Source organism: Panthera leo, chromosome B1 (assembly GCF_018350215.1).
Source record: "Panthera leo isolate Ple1 chromosome B1, P.leo_Ple1_pat1.1, whole genome shotgun sequence".
NCBI classification, from domain to species: Eukaryota; Metazoa; Chordata; class Mammalia; order Carnivora; family Felidae; genus Panthera; species Panthera leo.
This window is the reverse complement of record NC_056682.1, coordinates 170,432,557-170,454,283: the sequence shown is the minus strand read 5'-3', so window position 1 is coordinate 170,454,283 and position 21,727 is coordinate 170,432,557. Positions and strand designations below refer to the sequence as shown.

The window sequence follows — 21,727 nt, the reverse complement described above, 5'->3', positions numbered from 1 at the left end:
TCAGGTCATAATCTCACGGCTCAAAGGCTTGTGAGTTCAAGCCCCGCGTCGGACTCTGCACTGACAGCTCAGAGCCTGGAGCCTGCTTCTGATTCTGTCTGTCTGTCTCTCTCTCTCTCTCTCTCTGCCCCTCCCCTGCTCATGCTCTCTCTCAAAAATAAATACACATTAAAAAAAAATTAAAGAAGGCATCACTGATATCTAAATGCATACATTTTGCAAGCTGAGATCATGTGTAGTACCACATAAGCTGCCTTAACTTGTTTTAAATATTAAAATATAGCATTTCAGTCAGGATATAATGTAGGTCAAAGCTACTCAAAGCAAACTGTAGAGAAAATGATATTTCCTAAAATCAAATTCTTGACCTGAAATTCTGTTTCTTGCATTCCATGAATTATCCAGAGTCAAATAGAAGTGAAAGTACTAACAGGTTACCCCAAAGGACAGTTCAATTATTTTGGAAGATACAAACGACCTATTTTTTTTTTTTTAATACAGTAACAGCCTTCCTTAGAAAAAGATCATTATTAACATGGAATAATTTAGCAAGTCAAATTCTATTTCACTAGTACACCACATTAAAATGCAATTTTCAGGCTAATATATTTACAGAACATTCCAAGACTGCCAGTTGCACACCCCTGGTGGCTGCAGCTTATCCTCCGTAATTATTCTCAGGACAGGATGCTTAATGATTACAGAAATAACTGGCTTTTTCCTAAAGAAAAACAGTGAAACCTCAATTACATCTTTTAAAAGTACATATTAATCCTACAGAGTATATAGAAATTTTCTTTGTTTAAAGAAGAAATTAGAAAAAAATGCAAAGCAGCTACAATCACAACCAAATACACTTTGTGCTGCTAACATGAGCCTTCCCACACTTAGGTACTCTTTACGCTCCCAGGGAATTCCAGATTTTGCAACCTAGTAACTCTTGTACCTGGGGGAAATATTAATTTAAGGGTGTGCAGTGTGTGTGTGCTCACACATGCACACATACATGCCGCATTCACACGTACTGAGTGCCTCCCCAGTGCCAAGTTCTGTCCTCATAATTGACATTCAGCTCAATCCGATCACCTGCTCCAGCTGTATGTATGTCCTTGGACACTGGTAAGCCTCAGCTTCCCCACCTATATTGAGGGTAATATAGCAACTACCTCACAGAGGCGTGGGACCAAATGATGCCCTCCATGTAACACATGCCACAGTGACCACTGTTTCACAGTAAGTGCTCAATAAACATTAACCCTTATAATTTCTATAGGATCCTCCCATAGGTGAGGGAAAGGAGGTAACTTATTTAGGGGCACTGCACTGAGACTGACCCAGGATCAAATGCGGATCCACGGGTATTCCAAGACTATCCAACTGTAATAAGGGGTACAAAACACTCCGAGGGACTATCATTCACACTTTCTGAAGATAAAAAAGCAGGAGATGAGGTAACAATAAAAACTCTCAGAGCGTTGAACACAAAGCATGAAAAATCTACTACCAATTAGAAATATCTTTCCATTTGCCCTTTCTAAAAGATCTTTTAAAATATTTTAATTCTGAAAAATATCTAAGTTTTGATCAAGAACCATCTTCTACAGCCCAATAACAAATTTGGGGTTATTCTAGAATGCTTCGTCAACCTACCAACCATTTCAACAACAGGAAATCAAGAAAGCAGCATGTGTTTTCATGTTATCACAATAAATCCTCCCAACCTGGTATGAATCGTTCCAGATATTTTACAGACGGGAGAAGCTGTGGCTCAGGCAGGGTACCCACTTATATCCACCTGCCCAGGGCAGGGCCCAAACTGAAACTCAGTCCTGTCCAGAGCGACAGCCGACTCTCTCTTGAGAATAACACGAACAAGACGAAAGAAAAGTTAGGCCACGCAGTCACTTGGCTTTGAGGAAACACTCAACGAGATAAATGGGAAAAGTGCCACAGTTTGGGAAGACATTCAAATGAAGATTAATTTTTACCAAACTGTTTCATTTCTTAGAAGTCAGTAACAGATATGGCCAAAACTATGTCCCACAGAGAGCCTACCCAATTCACAATTTCAGGGTTCATCTCTCATAAAAGAAAGCTTTTTAAAAGACAAGAGCTTAGGATCATGTTCAGGTCAAGCAGCCCCTAAACATCCCCCCCAGATGCTGGGGTCTGTGCCCTCTGCACCCCTCAAAGCTTCAGCCCCAGTGGCAGGCTACACCAAGATCAGAGCATGCCCAGAGCAGCTGCAGTCGGTGAGGACAGGAAGGAAACGGGAACAGCTCTCTGTTTTTTGGGGTTTTTTTAGCTTAAACTTTTTTTTCCCTTTGATTGTGGTAAAATACACATAACAAGATTTACCGTTACAACCGTGTTTAGGTGTACAGATCTGTGGCATTAAGTACAATCACAGTGTTGTACATCCATTACCAACACCTGTCTTTGTAACTTTTTTCATCTTCCTCAAATCATACATACTCTAGATCCATTAAACACTAATTCTCCGTTACCTCCTTACCCCAGCCCCTGGCGACCACCTTTCTATTTTCTGTCTCTATGAATTACACTATCCTGGGACCCATAAACACATTCATTCAATAACCGTCCCTTTGTGATTGGCTTATTTCACTAAGCATATTGCCAGTTCTTTTTTGTTCCCAGTTAGCCTCCTTGAAGAAATGCTCTGAAATGCACATCCTCTAGAGGACACGAAAATGAACATGTGAGGGCATGTTTTTCCCCCTTTTACTGCATGCCAAAAGGACATAAAAACACTAATGACGGTCAGGGAGGAAGAAGAATGAGAAAGCCAACAAAATCATCCACGATCCCATGACGCAAGCACTCCATTTTCATTTCTACTCATTCTCTCGTAATCTTTTGCTTTATGCAAATGCAATTTGTATAATTACATCACATTGAGTATCCTTTAACCTAACCATCAATCAAAATAATAGATCTTCAAGTTTTTCAAAAATTTACTTTCAAGGTCAATGGCCAAGGAAAAATAAATGTTCTTTCATGAACACTCGTATCTTCCAAGCTCCCCTATGGTAGAACTAAGTTAAAATTGCCTGAAGTTTCACTCTGATAAAAGGAAATGGTCCTTGGCAAGACAGAACCATACTGTATAATAGTTGCTGCTGCAGGAAGAGGGCAACACCTTGGCAAAGTTCATACAAAAAACATTTACATTTTAAGCAAAAATGTATACAAACTCCGGATATGGCCATCCATCCCACTATTACCGCTCTCAGTGGAAAACGACGCAATGGCATCTAATGAAAATCCTGTTTTCTTCCTAGGAAATAAAAATAATAATACCGCAAATCAACATTCTCCCCAGCTTTTTCATATTGATTTTCTTGCAATTCACATGTTCTCAGAACTAAGGGGGGAAAAGATAAAATTCAATAAAACTCCATGCCTTATTTTTGTTTCTTGTTTCAACTTGTGGCTTGCAAAATATATACATGTAATATATAGAACAGCAGGATCTAGTACCAGTAAAGGAAAATGATTTAAGATGAAATAAAACTCAAGTCAGCAGGAGATGACTTTGACCGGGAGACAATTATACCTAAGTTGAGGGAATGCAAGACTTCCTTTACTCATTTTAGTAGAAATAACCTCAAGACCTAGAAAAAAAGACATTTTTAGAAAACGACACCGACCCAACTGCTAGGTCTCATGCATAAGAGCAGTGAGTGTTACTTCTGTTCCACTACTTCTCACACTTCCTGCTCAAGTCACTGGAATGTATATCATTTGAATGCAGGAGTTTGGGGATACTAGATAATTGAAGACACGGCAATCCTGTGCACAGTAATGGTATCCAATATATCCACCACTCATACTAAATTTTCTGTTTCATTTAAGGAGAGCACAACCCATGCAAACACAGTGCCCCAACACAGAGGACCCAAAAGCACTAATCATTCCAAATTCCTAGAACTAGAAGGAAACCCCAGGTATTCCCTCTAGTGCCCCACCACTAGTTCCCTCACTGGGTGGGCCATTTCCAGGACTATTCCATCTGTATCTGCAGCTTCTTTAACCTTTTTCTCAGTCAGGCCCCACACTGCCTCTTTCTGGAAATTGCCCCAAGCACAAAAAATCAGCAGCACAGGATGGGAGCCTCCCCGCAACCCTGGCAAATGAGCCAAATGCTCTTTTACTCTGAATTATTCTACACAAAGACTCATCTTGGACTCTCCCTCAAATGAAAGTTTTCAGTGAGCTTATCCCACCTTGAACCTTTCCGGGCTTGCTGTGCCAAACTAGAACCATAAAGGTCAACAACAAAACTTCAAAAAGACAGACCCTGTCCATCTGCTCTGACTTCAGGAAGGGCCAAAACCAAACATACCTCAACTGAAAGGAAATCTAAATGCCAGTATTTTTTAAGCTGGTATTAAGATTCCAAAACATCAGTAAAGGTTCAGTACACAGCGTCTGACCCAAGCTTAATGTTCTCATACCTAAGGCTCACCCTTAGCAACTCCCAGCAGATCACTCCTCTCCCCCTACTTCTACTCAGGGTCAGCTGACACCCAAAGCGATGTTTACATACCCAAAAGAAGACAGAATGAATAACTCAACCACAAACCATTTTCCATTAAAGTAACAGAGGCTAAAGCGTGTGCAGAAACCGCTTGCATGGACATGACATTACAGCCAACCCCTCCCCGAATGCAGCGAACGAACAATGACCTCTCAGGCTCTAAACGCCACTTACCTTTGGACCCAAATCAGCGGACTGATCCACTGGGCACAAGGCATTTGGAAAACCAATGTGAGAAATCCCACTCCCACCTTCTCTTCCACAATCAAAGTCACCAAAGGGGAAGTGGAACATGAAGAGCAGAGAGAAGCCTGCCTCACGTGAAATATTCTTTTAGGTGTGCACGAAGCAGCAGCTTTAGAGCTGACTGTCCAAGATGTGCAACAAGATACATCAGTTCAGAAGATGCTGCGCAAAGTAGGCCCGTGGGCAAACGCGGGACTAAATGTAGTTAACCTCCTGAATATGTTAATGGAAAGAGAAGGTGCATGCAGTTTTCTGAACTCAATGGCAGAAACCTTTATTCCCAACATATTTCCCATAACTCAGGTTTCACTGAACACCCTTTGGGAAGTACTGCTTTCGGAGCTGTGGAAGCAAGGCTTGAGCCTGGATCTGAATTAGCAAGCACAATAATAAGGTGACGGGTGGAGGGGGGGAGCGCCTGGGTCGCTCAGTTGGTTGGGCGTCTGACTTCGGCTTAGGTCACGATCTCACGGATCGTGGGTTCCAGCCCTGCATCGGGCTCTGTGCTGACAGCTGAGAGCCTGGAGCCTGCTTCGGATTCTGTGTCTCCCTCCCTCTCTGCCCCTCCCCTGCTCACACTGTCTCTCTCTCTCTCAAAAATAAATAAACATTAAAAAAATAAAAAAAATAATAAGGTGACGTCAATCCAGTCTTCAAGACCACAGGGGCATCAGGGATCCTCAAAGACAGGCTTTAAAGTTAGGCCCTCTGCACCATTCTCGTAGCCTTAAACTGCTCCCTTCCATGTCATGATCTCGACATGGCCATCACTTCCTGTCGTGTCATGATCTCGACATGGCCATCACTTCCTGTCAATCAGGACACAGCTTAATAAGTCACTTCCTACTACTTGATCTAAAGGAGCCCTCTAGGCACTCTGCATCACATCCCCCAACTCTATTTTCCCCCTGGCACCTCCCACTGAGAAAGCAGGAGTGTTTTACTCATTGCCATAGTCCTAGGGCCTATTGGCACATAGTAGATAGATGCTCAATAAACATCTACGGAATGAGTAAGCACATGAAGTATTCTAGCTATCCCTCCCTCTGGCTTAAAGAAATGATTGCTTAAACATCTGGTTACATTTAATATCAGTTCACTGAGATTTATTATTTCAAATAAAAAGACCACAGTTATGCTATGGTTGCTAAATTAAATGACATCTGAATATCTTTTGGACACATATTTTCATACCAAGCCACTATTTAAAAACCTATGTTTGAGTAATTTTTGAGTAATTCCAGAAACACTAATATGCTTAGTATTAGTCCCTCCCCTAGACCTTTCTAGAATTTGGACACAAAACCACACAGCTAACTGGCTCTTATGTTAACCAAATGCATGCTGATCTCATTAACAGCATGTTATAAGCCTATACCTTCACAACTGTGGGGGAAACTGTCGGAAAAACTAGCTGCTAAAATAAGTTCTGGGGCATATTTATTAAAGTCTCCAATGATAAAGTTATTTTTCATTCATATATTCATTCTTTGACAAATGTTTAATGAGCACCCAGGATTTCTAAGCACTGGGAGCACAAAGATAAAGAAGTAACAGTGTTGTCCCTCAAGGGGCTTACAGACTAAAGAGAAGCCAGGAAAGTAAAAAGTTGCAAAGCAGTATGACAACAAAGGCTTGATGTAAGAGAGATTGTCAGGCACTCACAGTGGAAGCAAAAAGAGCCAGTCACCCTGTCCTTGGTGACCATGTACCTAGGGTCTCCCAAGCATGGTCCCCAGACCTGCAGCATCAACATCACCCGGGATATTGTTAGAAATACAAACTTTGATGGGGCCACCCCACAGTCCTGGGAGTCAGAAACCCTGGGGGTAAGGGGAGAATGTGTGTTTTAGCCAGCCCTCAGGTCATTCTGACACACACTGAGGTGGGTGATGATTAAGCTACTTCTGAAAGAGAAACAAAAGTCAAGCAAGTAAAGAATACACCGACAGTAAGAATGGTTGCAGGCAATGGGAACAGAGGACAAAAGCCCCAAAGCCAAAAGGGCAGGTCGTGAGAACCGTGTGGCTCAAGCTCTGAGCATGAGATGGAGAGCAAAGCGGATCATGAAGGGTACCAGGTGTGATGCCAAGAAGCTGGCACATCATCTTGAGGGCAATGAGGAGCCCCTGGAGGGCTGGGACGGGCATGCCCGGACCTGCAGAGGATTTCAGGAGATCACTTTGCAGGCAGTGCAGAGGATGAACAGAGAGACCACAGAGAAGGCAACTCGACGAGAGGCCACAGTGGTGGGAAGGAAGGGAGGCACACCATCAGCAACAACATAGCTCCAAGCAGGAGTCTGGAGTCAGGGGCACCTTACAGATGTGGAGGTGCCAGGCATGCTGTCTACCCTTTCCTCTGGAAGGAAGCCGTGCCTGACACACCCCCTACACCCAACCAGGGCAGGTGCTAGTCTCGGAAGCACGGAGTACCTCCCACCTCCCCTCGTGGTAGCACACATCACATTTTATCACAGTAGTCAGTCTCTCCCGCCAGAGAGTTTAGGCAGGCAGACACAGTGGCCATCCTGGTCAGTTTCCACCCTGGTCCGTTTCCACAGGCAGCATTTGGAACAGCGCCCAGCGCTTTGGAAGCCAAACTGAATGAATGGAGCTGGACAGGCCAGGAGGCCACTGAGAGGCCACTGCTCTCATTCAGGGGAGAGATAACTGTGTCATGGGGAAGGAATTAGAAAGCTTATGACAACTTGCCTGTTGGTTGTACGGATTGCCCTGAGGGACCTTAGAGACAATTTTTTTCCGGTGGACATTGAGGTTTGGCCTCACGCATTCTCCAATCTAGGCTCCAGACAGGTATGCGGGGTGCCTCCGGAAAGCCCCAGGGTCCACACTGGCCAAGTCATCATGTCCATCTGTACCAAGCTGCAGAACAAGGAGCATGTGATTGAGGTCCTACGTAGGGCCAAGTTCAAGTTCCCTGGGCGCCAGAAGATCCACATTTCCAAGAAGTGGGGCTTTACTAAGTTTAATCGGGACGAATTTGAAGACATGGTGTGGCTAAAAAGCAGCTCATTCCAGATCGCTGTGGAGTCAAATACATCCCTAATCGTGGCCCCTTGGACAAATGGCGGGCTCTGCACTCATGTGAACCTCAGCACTGCCCTTCCCCATTCATGCCCACCAATAAATCCTGCTTCCTGTCAAAAAAAAAAAAAGAAAGCTCATGACAACTTCTTACTTTTCTCAAGTCTGTTGATACCATTCAAAACACAGAATGGCAATCTTTACAGGTCAATTATGTTAGCAAAATTTGACAGTAAATCTGATCTGCTGAGTGGCAGCCACAAGCCCATCTTCCTGTGGAAAGCCAGCAAGGACCATGACTTGAGCACTTTTGCAAGTGAAAGGAAGACACAGTTGTAGGCCACAGAGACACTGCCACCTAAGGTAACAAGTTTGCTCTTTTGTTTTCAGAACAACTCCAAAACCAAGTAGAGGACCAAGACGTTTTAAATCCCACTGACACATTCTACATCTTTGCTTTGATTTTTAGAAATGATTTCAAGCAGGCAGATAATGTCGTGGCCCAATTACAGGGTATTTTGGAAGTAGTAGGCACCTAACCTGGGGGTGGAGCTGGTGGGTGGAGAGAGGGAAGAGTTAGTTACTAAGCAGGCACTACCACCTGCCTCTCACTCTTGCGTGGAACTTCATAGAGAAGGGAGCTGTGACAATCAGGAAGTAAGGCGGTCTCCCCTGACCTGCTTCCTGCTTTCTCACCATTCCCAAAATAGAAAGAGCTAAGAAAAAATCATAAATATATTTCTCAGCCCTCCAGGGAAAGGTTCATTAAGGACATAAATCTGGGTCCCTGGGAAAAAAGGATGAAAGACAAAGCTATCAAAAGTCCTAGAATCAAGAGGTGGAAACAGTGGAAAATAAAACCCATGGACAAAAAGGGACCAGAGAAACAAAAACAATGGCCAATTCTTACGCCAAAGCATACAGAGAGATGGTGCCACAAACTCAGCTGCCCTGGATTCTCTAAACTCAAGCTCTCTGGAGTCAAAAGTTAAAGTTTTTGCTCAAAATAAAAAATAATTATAACTGTTAAGATCTTACTTCATGCCAAGTATTGTTCATTATTATATTCAAATATTAACTCATGAAAACCTCCTAATGACTATATCATATAGGCACCATTAGTATTCCTACTTATGGATGATGAAACTAAAGCACTGTACATTCTGTTCTCCACCTGTAATTCTGTAATTCTATTGTCGCCAGTCATGTGGCTATTAAATTGCAGAGCAAGACTGGAAGCCTAAGAATCTGGCTATTAACCACCTGCTACCACCTTTCCCTAAGGCTGTCTTGTGCATGCACGCACTGTATGATATTTACAAGCATCCTTGGCCTCTACCCACTAGATGCCAGTAGTACTCCTTCCACAGTCATGACAATCAAAAATGTCTCCAAGGGCGCCTGGGTGGCTCAGTCATTAAGCATCTGACCTCGGCTTAGGTCATGATTTCACAGTTCAGGAGTTCAAGTCCCACATTGGGTGAGCTCAAGCCCCACTCTGGGTGAGCCCCACTCTTCTCTCTCTCTTTCTCTCTGACCCTCATGAGATTCTTCTCCATCTCTCTCTCTTCTCTCTCCCCCTCTCTCTCTGCCCCTCGCTCACTTGCACCCTCTCTCTCTCAAAGAAAGAAAGAAAGAAAGAAAGAAAGAAAGAAAGAAAGACAGACAAATATTCCCTGGAGGGTAAAATTGCCCTCCCCCACTCCTCTTTGAGAACCAATGCTATAGAGATTTGAAAGGCCAAATCTCTGGGTTCGCACTGGAAGGAGTGGCAAATCCCAGGTATTGGATAGAAGAAACAGGCTGTAACAGTTCTATGGAGGGAAGGAAAATGGAAAAGGAGTCAGCTGAAAAGGGTTTCTGTAGTGGGGATTTTACACTAGGAGTCCCTCGCCATGGCTCCTCACTCCCACCAAGTGAGGACAGCCTTCCTTCTCTCCACTCCCTCAGACTTCACACACATGCCTCTCCTGTCACACCTTACAGTCAGTGCTCTGGTACATTCCTCTGTCTTCCTGAACTTCTCACAGTGCCTGGCACAACGTACGTGCTCAATAAACATCTGCTGAACAAAGGCATGAACAAATAAATGAAGCTAAAGTTTCTTGTTGTCTGTCTCCACTAGCTGTCTGGAAAATGTATAAATAAATAAAGCCTGGTTATAAGAGAAGATAAATTCTGGTCAGATAGAAGAATCTGAGGTTGAATCAGTGTTTCTCAAAGTATCTATATGCCTGTGAGTCCAGACCATGCCTCAGTTACTAGGTTCAGAAATTTGGTATTAGTTCACTCAGGAAAAAAATCAACTCAAGGAACCTAACTCACGCTAAAGAAATTCTAATTTATTCACTTCCACTGACAAGTAGTACTGCCCAGCAAACAGGCAGACTCTCTTGCCCAGGATAAAAGTCCACTTAGGAAATCCAATGAAAATCAGAAGGGAGCATGCCGGCTGCTCCCAAAGAGAGACACCACCAACAAGCGTGCTGAATTTCTCTCTCCAGACCCACCACTCCAGCGGCCAAAAGTCTTAAGCCAGCCACAAGTAGCTGGAGAAACCTGGAAACCCTCACCTCACCTTCTCCCAGACATCAGAAACCTCTGCCATCCTTAGCATTGCCCCATGATCGGCACGTGACAACCAATCAGATTCCAGTGTGTATTTTTTCACAGTAGAAACATTCTAGACTGCAATGTGTCCAGAGAGGCTATACAGCAACCCCTAGTTTCAGACACATTCAGAAATTATATCTGGATTTTCTACTACTCAATTTGTGGGCACATGAAAGAAACGCATATTGGAACCGTAATCTGAAAGAACTAATTCCACCATTAAATATGTGGATTTAGGTTAATGTCCATTGTGAAAATGGATGAAAGGTGAAATTTTCACCTCTTCCCCAAATGGTGAATTTAGGAAGGTTCCTCACTCAGAAGAGCTAAGAAGGAGGTACCCTAAAGGACTAAGTGAGATGTTTCCCGTAAAACACAAGGCACGTAGTTGACCCTTAATTAATAAATGTTATTTCTTCATCCTGTCAGTCCCTCAGCAATCCTCTGATGGACTCCTCTATACTCACTACAGTTACAGGGTTAGCATTACTGTTCACTGTGCAGGCTTTAGTGAAAAGGACCTCTAAAGTTTCTTTATCTCTAAAATGGGGACAGCACTACGGCATTTTGTAAGAATTAAATAGGTTAACGGTGATAAAGCTCTTAGCACAAAGAGCTCCAACAATAGATTGCCATGATGACCACTAAGACCCAGATATCATTAAGCATAGATTTTAAAGTATTATTTGAAAATACATCATTTTCGGGGTGCCTGGGTGGCTCAGTCGGTTGAGCGTCTGACTTCGGCTCAGGTCATGATCTCAGGTTTGTGAGTTCGAGCCCCGCATCGGGCCCTGGGCTGACAGCTCAGAGCCTGGAGTCTGTTTCAGATTCTGTGTCTCCCTCTCTCTCTGACCCTCCCCCATTCATGCTCTGTCTCTCTCTGTCTCAAAAATAAATAAACATTAAAAAAATTAAAAAAAAAAAAGAAAATACATCATTTTCTTAACCTACTATTTAAAACAGAAATAAGCGGGGCGCCTGGGTGGCGCAGTCGGTTAAGCGTCCGACTTCAGCCAGGTCACGATCTCGCGGTCCGTGAGTTCGAGCCCCGCGTCAGGCTCTGGGCTGATGGCTCGGAGCCTGGAGCCTGTTTCCTATTCTGTGTCTCCCTCTCTCTCTGCCCCTCCCCCGTTCATGCTCTGTCTCTCTCTGTCCCAAAAATAAAAAATAAAAAAAATAAATAAATAAAACAGAAATAAGCTGGGTTTGCAATTCCCTGAGCAAACTATTCTTAAGCTTCCTACTTGCTCTGGAAGACATGATACTCAGAGGTCCAAACCAAGCTGGCTGTTAGACCACTTGTTGTTCTATGGCTTTGACTCTAGCAGCATTTCCTAGAAGCACCAACGCCAAATTGCTAAAGCATGCTGCCTTGGCAGAAAGGAGCCTGCATGCAAAGAAACCAACACTAAGAGCTGTCATTTTGAGGCCTTGCCTGCTGAAATTCACATTTCAGTTGTCCTTTCTGCTCTCTCAGACCCTCATCTTTCTTCTTGGCACTTCCTTTGACATTCTTGGGCTATAATTCAAAAATATCTGCTGGTTCCCAGAGCACTTTCAAAATTAGCTTCTTCCAAGCTCCTAAGACCCTGGTCTCTACCAGTGACCCTACATTCCTGGAAGGCCCAGAGGCCCCATCAGCCCACCCATAAGCTCCAGTTTGGCCTGGCCTACACTTCTCACTCTATCCCAAAGGCAGGGCTCTGACATCTCAGGCCTGGCTTCCCAGACTTGTCAATTTCATGGACCATTAAGCTGCCAAATAAAAATATTCCCACCAATTCATTAAAAAAAAAAAAAAAAAATCTACCCTCCCAAATCAGAAGGGTATAGTCTCAGAGAAAAAAGGACACATCTTTATGGGGCACCTGGGTGGTTCAGTTGATTAAGCATCTGACTCTTAATTTCAGCTCAGGTCATTGATCTTGTGATTTGTGAGATCAAGCCTCCACATCAGGCTTTGCACTGACAGCATAGAGTCTGCTTGGAATTCTCTCTCTCTCCCTCACTCTCTGCCCCTTCCCGGCACATGCATGTGTGCTCTCTCTCTCAAAATAAATAAACATGAAAAAAGAAAGAAAAGAGAAAAAAGATAGGGCGCCTGGGTGGCTCAGATAGGGCAACCGACCTCAGCTCAGGTCATGATCTCGCAGTTTGTGAGTTCGAGCCCGGGTCGGGCTCTGTGCTGACAGCTCAGAGCCTGGAGCCTACTTCAGATTCTATGTGTCCCCCTCTCTCTACCCCTCCCCTGCTCATGCTCTGTGTCTCTCTGTCTCTCAGTCTCTCAATAATAAATAAACGTTAAAAAATTAAAAAAAAAAAAAAAAAGAAAAAAGGGCACATCTTCTAATTTAGACACACTTACAAAACATTCACTTCAGCATCATCATTATTTTGATAAGGCCAGCAAACACATCCCCAACAGACAATGGCCTGCAGGCCTAACACCATGCTTTGCACTTTTAAGTTGTGTGGAAACTAAAATCTGATTTATAGGGCAGCAATTCTGAAAACACTACATCCTACAGCACTGTAATGCCAAGCTTTCCTTCTCCCAAAACAGCTTTGCCCTTCACTCTCTGGAGCTCTCTGCAGGTTCTCTCCAACCTCCTCCTCCTAAGCGCACTTCCTCCTAGCTCCGTTACAAAACCGCATTCTTTTTAGCCTACTTTAAAAGAAAAACACAAACGAAACCACTTTTCCTCCCACCCTGAGTATTCCTAAAGCATACTTTCCAGTAGAGTTACACTTTTAAAACCTCAGTTATTACCTAGCAGACAAAATTTTGCAGGATTTCCATGAGAGGCAAAGAATAGAACTTATAACCACTGTCAAATCATAAATACCTTAATCCATAATTCCATACTACTCATTTTTTTCCAAGTTCTCGTCCCATCTTTGTCCATATAAATCTATACATTTTATGTATCAATACATTATACATTTAGACCTTTTTCCTGATGATAAAACTAATGTCTGTCCTAGCATTTGGTCAATGCTTATAAGACCAGGTAGGATTCAAACATAATGGAAATAAGATTATGCAGAAAGGAAATGTCTCCTGTGAGTCTACACCTAAAGGCCTCTAACACTTTTTTTTTTTTTTTAATTTATTTTTAGAGAGAGAGCTCATGAGTGGGGGAAAGGGGCGGGGGGGGGGGGGGGGGGGGGAGGGGGGAATGAATCCCACGCAGGCTCCACACTCAGCACAGAGCCCAACACAGGGCTCGATCGCACAACCCCGGGATCATGACCTGAGCTAAAATCAAGAGACTGGCAGTCAACCGATTGAGCCACACAGGTGCCCCAAGGCCTCTAATACTTTGAAATTGATCCAGACTTCTTACTTCTGGCCAAGTTGTAGTGACCTGACTTTCTAACCTCTATGCCTTTCCTCCCTTAGGGCTCTCATGTTTGAGTTACTGCTTCACTCCTACCAGAGGCCTAGTAATCCTGCAGCCTGGTTAACATCAGAAGCATTAGATTTACTGCCTGTTTATCATCAATTATTAAAACGTGGGTAACAACTCTGGCATCTCCTCACCTGCCTCACTTGAAGGTTAATGACACTGAGTTTTGTGAATGTCATGAAAGCAAAGTGCACTACAAACACCGAATGCATCAGTCTCCTTTGTTCTCTGCCCCATCATCATAGCTTGCCAAAAGAAAAAGAAAGAAAAGGAAAAAAGTTCACGATCTTGCCAAAGCTGAGTAGATGTCTCTCAACAGCCACCACTCCTGCTACTGCAGGAGCGGACCCTGGACACCCGCCCAATACAGGGATGGTGCTAACATGAAATGATAATGATAATTTTATTCCAGAGAGCAAGGGCTACATTTCTAATCGAGGGCTGAAGACAGAGGATGGGGACATGGAAAGGGCTTGCCAAAACTTCCTAGGAGTAGGCCCGGCACCCCAGACATATGATACTCTCCTCTGTGGCCTCTGTAGAGGCTTCTCTCTCAGTTTATCTGATGCCCAAGAGCAGAGTTTCCCCTCAGAAGATGCTATAAAACAGTTTCAAATATCTAATGTGCTTTATCCAAATCTAATCATTACCTTACCCCTACCTAGACTTGGCAGGGCCACAGAGTTAATTTTATGACAACCATTCTTTGACAAAAACTAAAGGGGAGTTAAGGATTTGGCCAAAAAAAGGAAGGGCATTCCACAGGGTGCCTGAGTGGCTCAGTCAGTTGAGCATCCGACTTCGGCTCAGGTTATGATCTCATGGCTCATGAGTTCCAGCCCCATGTCCAGGTCTGTGCTGACAGCTCAGAGCCTGGAACCTGCTTCAGATTCTGTGTCTCCCTCTCTCTCTCTGTCCCTCCCCTACTTGCACTCTGTCTTTCTCTTTCTCAAAAATAAATAAACTTTGAAAAAATGTTTAAAAAAAAAAAAAAAGGGAGGGAAAGGCATTCCTCAAAGGCCAGGTCAGGATAGGCCAGACCTAGTGAAACACAAAATCAGCTTCATCTAATGCTCTAAATTAAGTCCAAATCACCCCCCCACCCCCACCCCCACGTCCTCAAATGGTTGCATCACAGACTCCTGAAATGGGACAAAAGAACCCAATAGGAGGTGCACTCTACTGCAACTCCCTCATTTTACAGATGGAAAAACTGAGGCCCAGACAAGGAAACAGACTTTCCCAAGATCACACAGTAAATGAAAGTAGCAGAAGAGCCTGACTCAGAGGCAAGTCTTGGGAGTCACTGGTTCATAGTCTTTCCACCAAATCCCACCAGACTCTTTTATTATGGAGAATCTGTCACTCTGTGTCTGACAAACCATTTCACCTGAGACATGCCATCAACTGGCAGAATACTAATAACACATTCGAAATAAAATGGGTAATCTGGGTTTATCTCCCTTACAGTTAGGTTTATGTGTTGGTAGCACAACACTGTTGAAAATAAACGAACATAAAACAGTTTTTAAATCCAGAGAGATTGGGGCGCCTGGGTGGCGCAGTCGGTTAAGCGTCCGACTTCAGCCAGGTCACGATCTCGCGGTCCGTGAGTTCGAGCCCCGCGTCGGGCTCTGGGCTGATGGCTCGGAGCCTGGAGCCTGTTTCCGATTCTGTGTCTCCCTCTCTCTCTGCCCCTCCCCCGTTCATGCTCTGTCTCTCTCTGTCCCAAAAATAAATAAAAAAAAAAAAAAAAAAAACGTTGAAAAAAAAAATAAATAAATAAATAAATAAATCCAGAGAGATTATTTAAAACATTCAAATCATTTTGAAAACATGCTGTTCCAATCAAATCTAATTCCAAATAACAAATCAAAAATGTTTCACAACAGAATGCTTCTTTAATAACGAAAACGTCAGAAATATTCTCATATAAGATAAAACTTTAAAGTTCTATTGCTGTGCAATCAAACTATTGTCCACCTCCTCAGAGGGGCTTTCTTGGGAAGCTGACATTCATGTGAAAGATACTGAGACATAAGATAATATACGTAAGAAGCTTCATATCAGACTTGGCACAGAGCAAGCATTCAACAAATGCTAGTTTCCTTAACATGGGGCAGGAAAATAAGAATTGCCCACATAACTAGTTAATACCTTCTTACAATACTTTCCTAAAAGCCCTACAGCCATGGAAAACTTAAGGTGTTACAACATCAGAGTCCTGCCTATTTTAAAAGTGTAACTAAGGGCACCTAAGTGGTTCAGTCGGTTAAGCGCCCAACTTTCGATTTCGGCTCAGGTCATGATCTCGCAGTTCAGTTCGTTGGGTTCAAGCCCCATGTCGGGCTCCAAGCTCACAGCATAGAGCCTGCTTGGGATTATCTCTCCCTCTCTCTCTCTGCCCCTCTCTTGCCCACACACCCCACCCCCTCTCAAAATAAATAAACTTTTTTAAAAAGTGTAACTAAAAAAGATATAGAGAACAATCCATTTTTCTTAAAAGGCAAATTTAGATACTGTGAAATCAGAGTACTCAGCATAACCCTGTACTATTTTTTTTTAAGTTTATTTATTTATTTTGAGAGAGAGAGAGAGAGAGCAGGGAGGGGCAGAGAGACAGGGAGACAGAGAATCCCAAGCAGGCTCCACACGGGCAGTGCAGAGCTGGACACAAGGCTTGAACCCACAAACTGTGAGATCATGATCTGAGCCAAAACCAAGAATCTGATGGCTTAACTGACTGAGCCACCCAGGCGCCCCAACCCTGTACTAATACTAGGGCAAGGCTTTCAGTATTAATTCCTGCTGTAACAAGAAATAGAAAGAAAGAAAGAAAGAAAGAAAGAAAGAAAGAAAGAAAGAAAGAAAGAAAGAAAGAAAGAAAGAAAGAATTCAATGTTTGTTGTTTTTCTGGTGGCAGGAAAAAGATCATTGAAAGTTGAAACGTGACATTAAAAAAGTAAAAAGAGTAGCAGTTTTAAAATACATTATCTTTGGGGCGCCTGGGTGGCGCAGTCGGTTAAGCGTCCGACTTCAGCCAGGTCACGATCTCGCGGTCCGTGAGTTCGAGCCCCGCGTCAGGCTCTGGGCTGATGGCTCGGAGCCTGGAGCCTGTTTCCGATTCTGTGTCTCCCTCTCTCTCTGCCCCTCCCCCGTTCATGCTCTGTCTCTCTCTGTCCCAAAAATCAATAAAAAACGTTGAAAAAAAAAAATAAAAAAAAAAATAAATAAATAAATAAAATAAAATAAAATACATTATCTTTGTACATGTGGATTCTTACAAGATGTAGTAATTTTTTAAATAATGTTGTAGTCTCTTACTCATATTAGTCCATTTAAGTGTAAAATGCCAGTCTTTTAGACTTCAGCTCATCAAGCTTTTCCACTACCACTGCATAAAAGTTTCACAAAGTGCTGAATGGTGCTGGCTCCTTGGAGGTGAATTACCTAGTTCAAAATATCCTTTTGAAAAGAGAATAAAGTGTAAGGAACTCCTTCCCTGGAAAAAGATCTCAACTTTAGACCCCTTTCTCCAAAGCTCTGAGCAAATACCCAGGGGCATCCCTAGATTATGAAGACCTCAAGGGATTATGGGGGTCATGCAGTACGATGATGACAGAAGAAAAGCAACAGAAATCTTGCCTGTGTGTCTCCCTTGGTATCCTGACTCCTAGCCCACTATACTCTACTGCCACCTGTGTTCTCTCAGCATCTCCCCCAGCACGAGATTCCTCATCCATCTGAAAAATGCCATCCTTTCAAATCAGTGCATTTCTAGGATTCTGCAAATTACGATACACAGCTGTTGAACAATTATTGTTTTCAAGCTACAAATAGAAAATGCAACAAAGCTGCTACCTAAATTCACAAAGAAATCCCCCTTCAAGGATTATGTTCCTGAAAGGCCAGCTACACAAACTTGGATATCCTTAATTATCATGGCCTTTTGAGGACAAGATTTGAAATAGAAGTCCATGACAAGGAAAAAAAAATCAAAGACTTAAGAGACCCAAATCCAGAACAACAGATCAGGAAGCCACTGTTTTGTTTGTTTAAATCAGTTAAATATTAAACAAATGACAAACCAATGCCAATTTCCCAAAGTTTCCTCATTTCTTGGAACTGAAACACCACTGTTGGCATCATTTTATGATAATCCTTTAGGTATTTCATCTAAGTCATCAGGCGCATTGTAAAGACAGTGACTGAAGGACTTGTTAAAACTACGCCCCCTCCAGAACCCAGTCTCGTCGGAGCTTCTGACCCTGACCTTATTAGTCTCTTCTCAATCTTGGCCCTCCCAACCACTCAATCCATCCAAAAACGTTTATGACAGTTGTGGCTCTAAACTGCGCAGAACTTGACTACAAAACGGCCACAACTCTAAATCCGATTTCTCCAATTTATTCTGGTTTAATTCAAGTTCCACTCTCCCTCGGCCCTTCGCCCTACCCCCTCAGTTCTAGATCTCTTCACCGCGGTCTAGACCATCCAGCATTGTTTCTATGGGACTCGGCACCCCTCGCTCCGTCCAGCGCTGTTTTCATCGAACAAATGTCATTTCCAGCGTTCAACCCTCCATTCCTCCCGCCGGGCAGCAGAGGGGCATTCAGGACCCGGTGGCCAGCTTCCCGGATTAGGTCCCCTTCGCCCAGCCATTTTCTACTTAAAACGCTCTCTGCCGCCGAGAGGGAAATGAACTTTTCCCCCTTTGATCTCCCAGCAGCTAGCGTCTGAACCCCCAAGAAGCCAGCGCCGTCTCCAACTCCCCGGCAGGAGCGCGCTGCCGCCCCAGGAGGGAGAGCCCAACCGCACAGCAGAGGCCGGTACCAGGGCAAGGGGGTGTGCGCTCTTCTCCGCCGGCGCCCGCCCTCACTTTTCCCCTCCGCAGCCCCCCACCCGGGCGCACCCCCTCCAACCCTGTCTTCCCCCGCCCCAGGCCCCGCCAAGCCCGGGCTGCCGAGGGAACCAGGGCGCCGGGAAGCGGGAGGGATGGAAGTCAAGGAGTGAGCCCGCAGTCGCGGTGCCACCCGGCCGGCCCTGCGGCGCGAGCGCAGGGTGCACCGGACTCCGCAACGAGTTCCCCCTGCAGATGCGGCGGCAGCTGCTGCAGCTGTGGCTGCCGCGAGGCGGGCGGCAGTGGCCGCGCAGCCCCAGGGGCCGGCAGGAGAGGAGCAGCAGCCGGGCTGCGCGCAGCCACTCGTCGCACGCCGCTGCCGCTGCCGCTGCCCGGGTCTCTCGCCAGCACTCCCGGGCCGCCCTGGGGTCCAGGGCAAAAGCAAGGAAGAAAACGAGGCTCACCAGCGATGCGCGCCGCGCTCGCTCCGGCACCGGCGCCCGGCCGCTCTGCTCCAACCTCGCCTTCCCTGGAGCGCCCGGATCAGCTGCGGGTGCAGCGCACGAGCTTCCTACTTGAGACCAGGACGGGCTCCGGCGACTGAGCATGCCCAGTGCCGCTCCGCGAGTCCCGCGCAGGCAGCGGCGCCGGCGAGATTCCACTTCTCCAGGCTTTGGCGGCGGCTGCGCGAGGAGAGACTGGAGGGACCCGGCCAGGCGGGGGCCGAACCGGAGAAAGGCGGGGCCGGGGGCGGGGGCCGGGGAGGAGGGGGCGGGCCGCGCTCCTCGTGCGACCCCTGCAGGCAGAGGCTGCGGGGCCGCTGGGACCCACGGTTCCCCTATTACCTGGGAAGATGGCAGGGAGGCAGTGGGGGCCTGGGTTCCGTGAGCCAAGGGCTGGAAGTCGCGATGCAGCCCAGTATCCCCTCCATGTGGCTTGGCGTCTGTCTGCACCAGCAGGCAGTTGGGTAACCTCATCCCTGGCTAGTCTTTTCTCCCACATGTCTGCAATCCCTTATAATGGGAAGATGTACCCAGATGACAGCTGCCCACACCCACCCAGCTGCAACTTGTAGGCGAGAACTTCTGCCTCCTTATGCAGAATCCCAGGCATATGCCACACACACCATTGCTTGAGGTGAAAATCACAGCAAGATCACCTCAGGGGAGAAACAAACCTGCAGGAGGGGAAAAGCATAATTTCTTTTTCGTCCCCAGGAATATTATCTATAATAGGTCCCACTCCCAGAGTCTCTGAATAGGTAGGCCTATGGTGGGGCCCAAGCATCTGTATATCTAACAAGTTCCCAGGTAATGCTGGTGCTGCCGGTCAGAGGACTACACTTTGAGAACCACTACTGTACCTATACCCACAGCCTTATCTGTGATCTGTGTCAGGAAGATTATGCCGGAAGTAAACAAACGGTAACTATGAAGTTATAGCGCCGCCTCACTCATCCTCTTCCCCAAACTTCCAGAATTCACTACTTCCTTGAATAACAAACTCACACCTAGCTGGTCCTTACTCTTCACGTGAGGATTGTGTGTGGTTGGGGTGGGCAGTACTTTATTGCTTCGACTATCATAATTTATTGAGGATCCTTAAGATCTATAGTAAGCCTGGGAGTACCAATGAATAAAAAAAGAAACCCAGATCCCTGCCTTCCTAGAGCTTACAGTCCAAAGAGGTGAGCAGACAACCACCCAATAATCACTCAAAAATGTCATAAAAAACATCGGGAGTGCTAGGAGGGAAATCTACTAGGTGTGTATGAAAGAGTGTATGATGGGACCATGACTCCGACTCATGGTGGGGTTGCAAGGAATCAGTGGTGGAGGGAAGCTGCATTGCGGAAGACCGGTTTCTGGTGTTTGCATCCCCCACAACCTCTCATCAACAATTTTCCTCAGACCCATCTGAAGGCCAACAATCATGTCGCTCCTTACTGCAACAGAAAACAATACTGCCACTGAGAAATCCCTATAAATCCATGAAAGTGCTCACCCGCACCCCAAGATCCGCCTATCAAGTTGGTGGACCATGGACAGCCGGAGGCCACAATTTAACCCAATTTGAGAAAATGCAGACTGAACTGGAACGCCTTCTAGTTCTAGCCTACGTCCTTCAGGTCCAGAGAGGCGAGGCAATCAGCCAGCCCAAGACCATCCTGCCCTTCAGTAGCAGGACCGGCCTCCACCCTTCCAGGCAGATCCTCTTTCCACCGCACTCTATTCCCTCGCACCCCCACAGCCGCCCGCGGCTCTCCGGGAGTCCCACCCCGCCGTCCCCTCTCCCGGGGGTCCCGGGGCGACCAATGGCGCCCGCCCCTCCCGGTTCGGTCTTCTCCAGACCGGGAGGAAAACCCGCGGTGGAGTGCTCGGCGGCGGGGCGGGGCGACGCGCGCAGGCGCATTGGCCGCCAGGTTGGGCCGAGGAGGCGCCCAGCTCCACACCTGATGCAATCAGCCTTCCGGAAACGGGCCCGGCCGCCGCGCTCACCCAGGAAACGCTTTAGCGCCGTCCCCTGGCCGCTGCGCCCCCCGCCCGGGTTCCGATCCTCGCAGCCCGACTGCGCCCGGAAGGAAGGGCGACGTTCGGAGTCCCACGGAGGACCCGCAGGAGTCGGGAAGTCACCGCCTGAGGAAGCAAAATTTCTGGCTGCCCTGATAGTGACGTGGAAACGGCCACCGAACGTTCCGTGGCTGTAGGAGGAAATTCCCTTGATTATGTATTTAGAGAGAAGACCAGCGGAGGCGGGAAGGCTTTTAACCCGCTTTGCTGGGATCCTTCCTTGTCTGCCTCCCGACACACATCTTCCTCCCTCACTGAAAGGAACGTTTATAGTAATAGTTTTGAGGCTGTGTGGAGAGGACTCCCTGATACCCTCTCCGACTTGCTGAATATGTAACAGTTACCTCTGCTACATAAAGCCTTCCACCGCGCACTCGTTTTATAAATAATTGGTGCCTCTGTACCTCATCATTTTCGTTTACAAAGAAAATCACTTC

General features: G+C 45.8%; 1 protein-coding gene across 6 annotated transcripts in view; it reads right to left on the bottom strand.

The window, feature by feature from the left end:
• APBB2 (amyloid beta precursor protein binding family B member 2) overlaps window positions 1–21,297 on the bottom strand; it is a 383,377-nt gene extending 362,080 nt beyond the window's left edge. For 5 of the 6 annotated variants that reach the window (XM_042936521.1, XM_042936515.1, XM_042936524.1 and 2 more), the window contains exon 1: window positions 19,185–19,425. The gene's annotated coding sequence lies outside the window, so the exon portion shown is untranslated. Of the gene's footprint in view, window positions 1–19,184; window positions 19,426–21,218 lie in introns of those variants that run through there. The other variant, XM_042936518.1, reaches the window with a different exon arrangement.
• Between the last annotated feature and the right edge of the window lie 430 nt (window positions 21,298–21,727).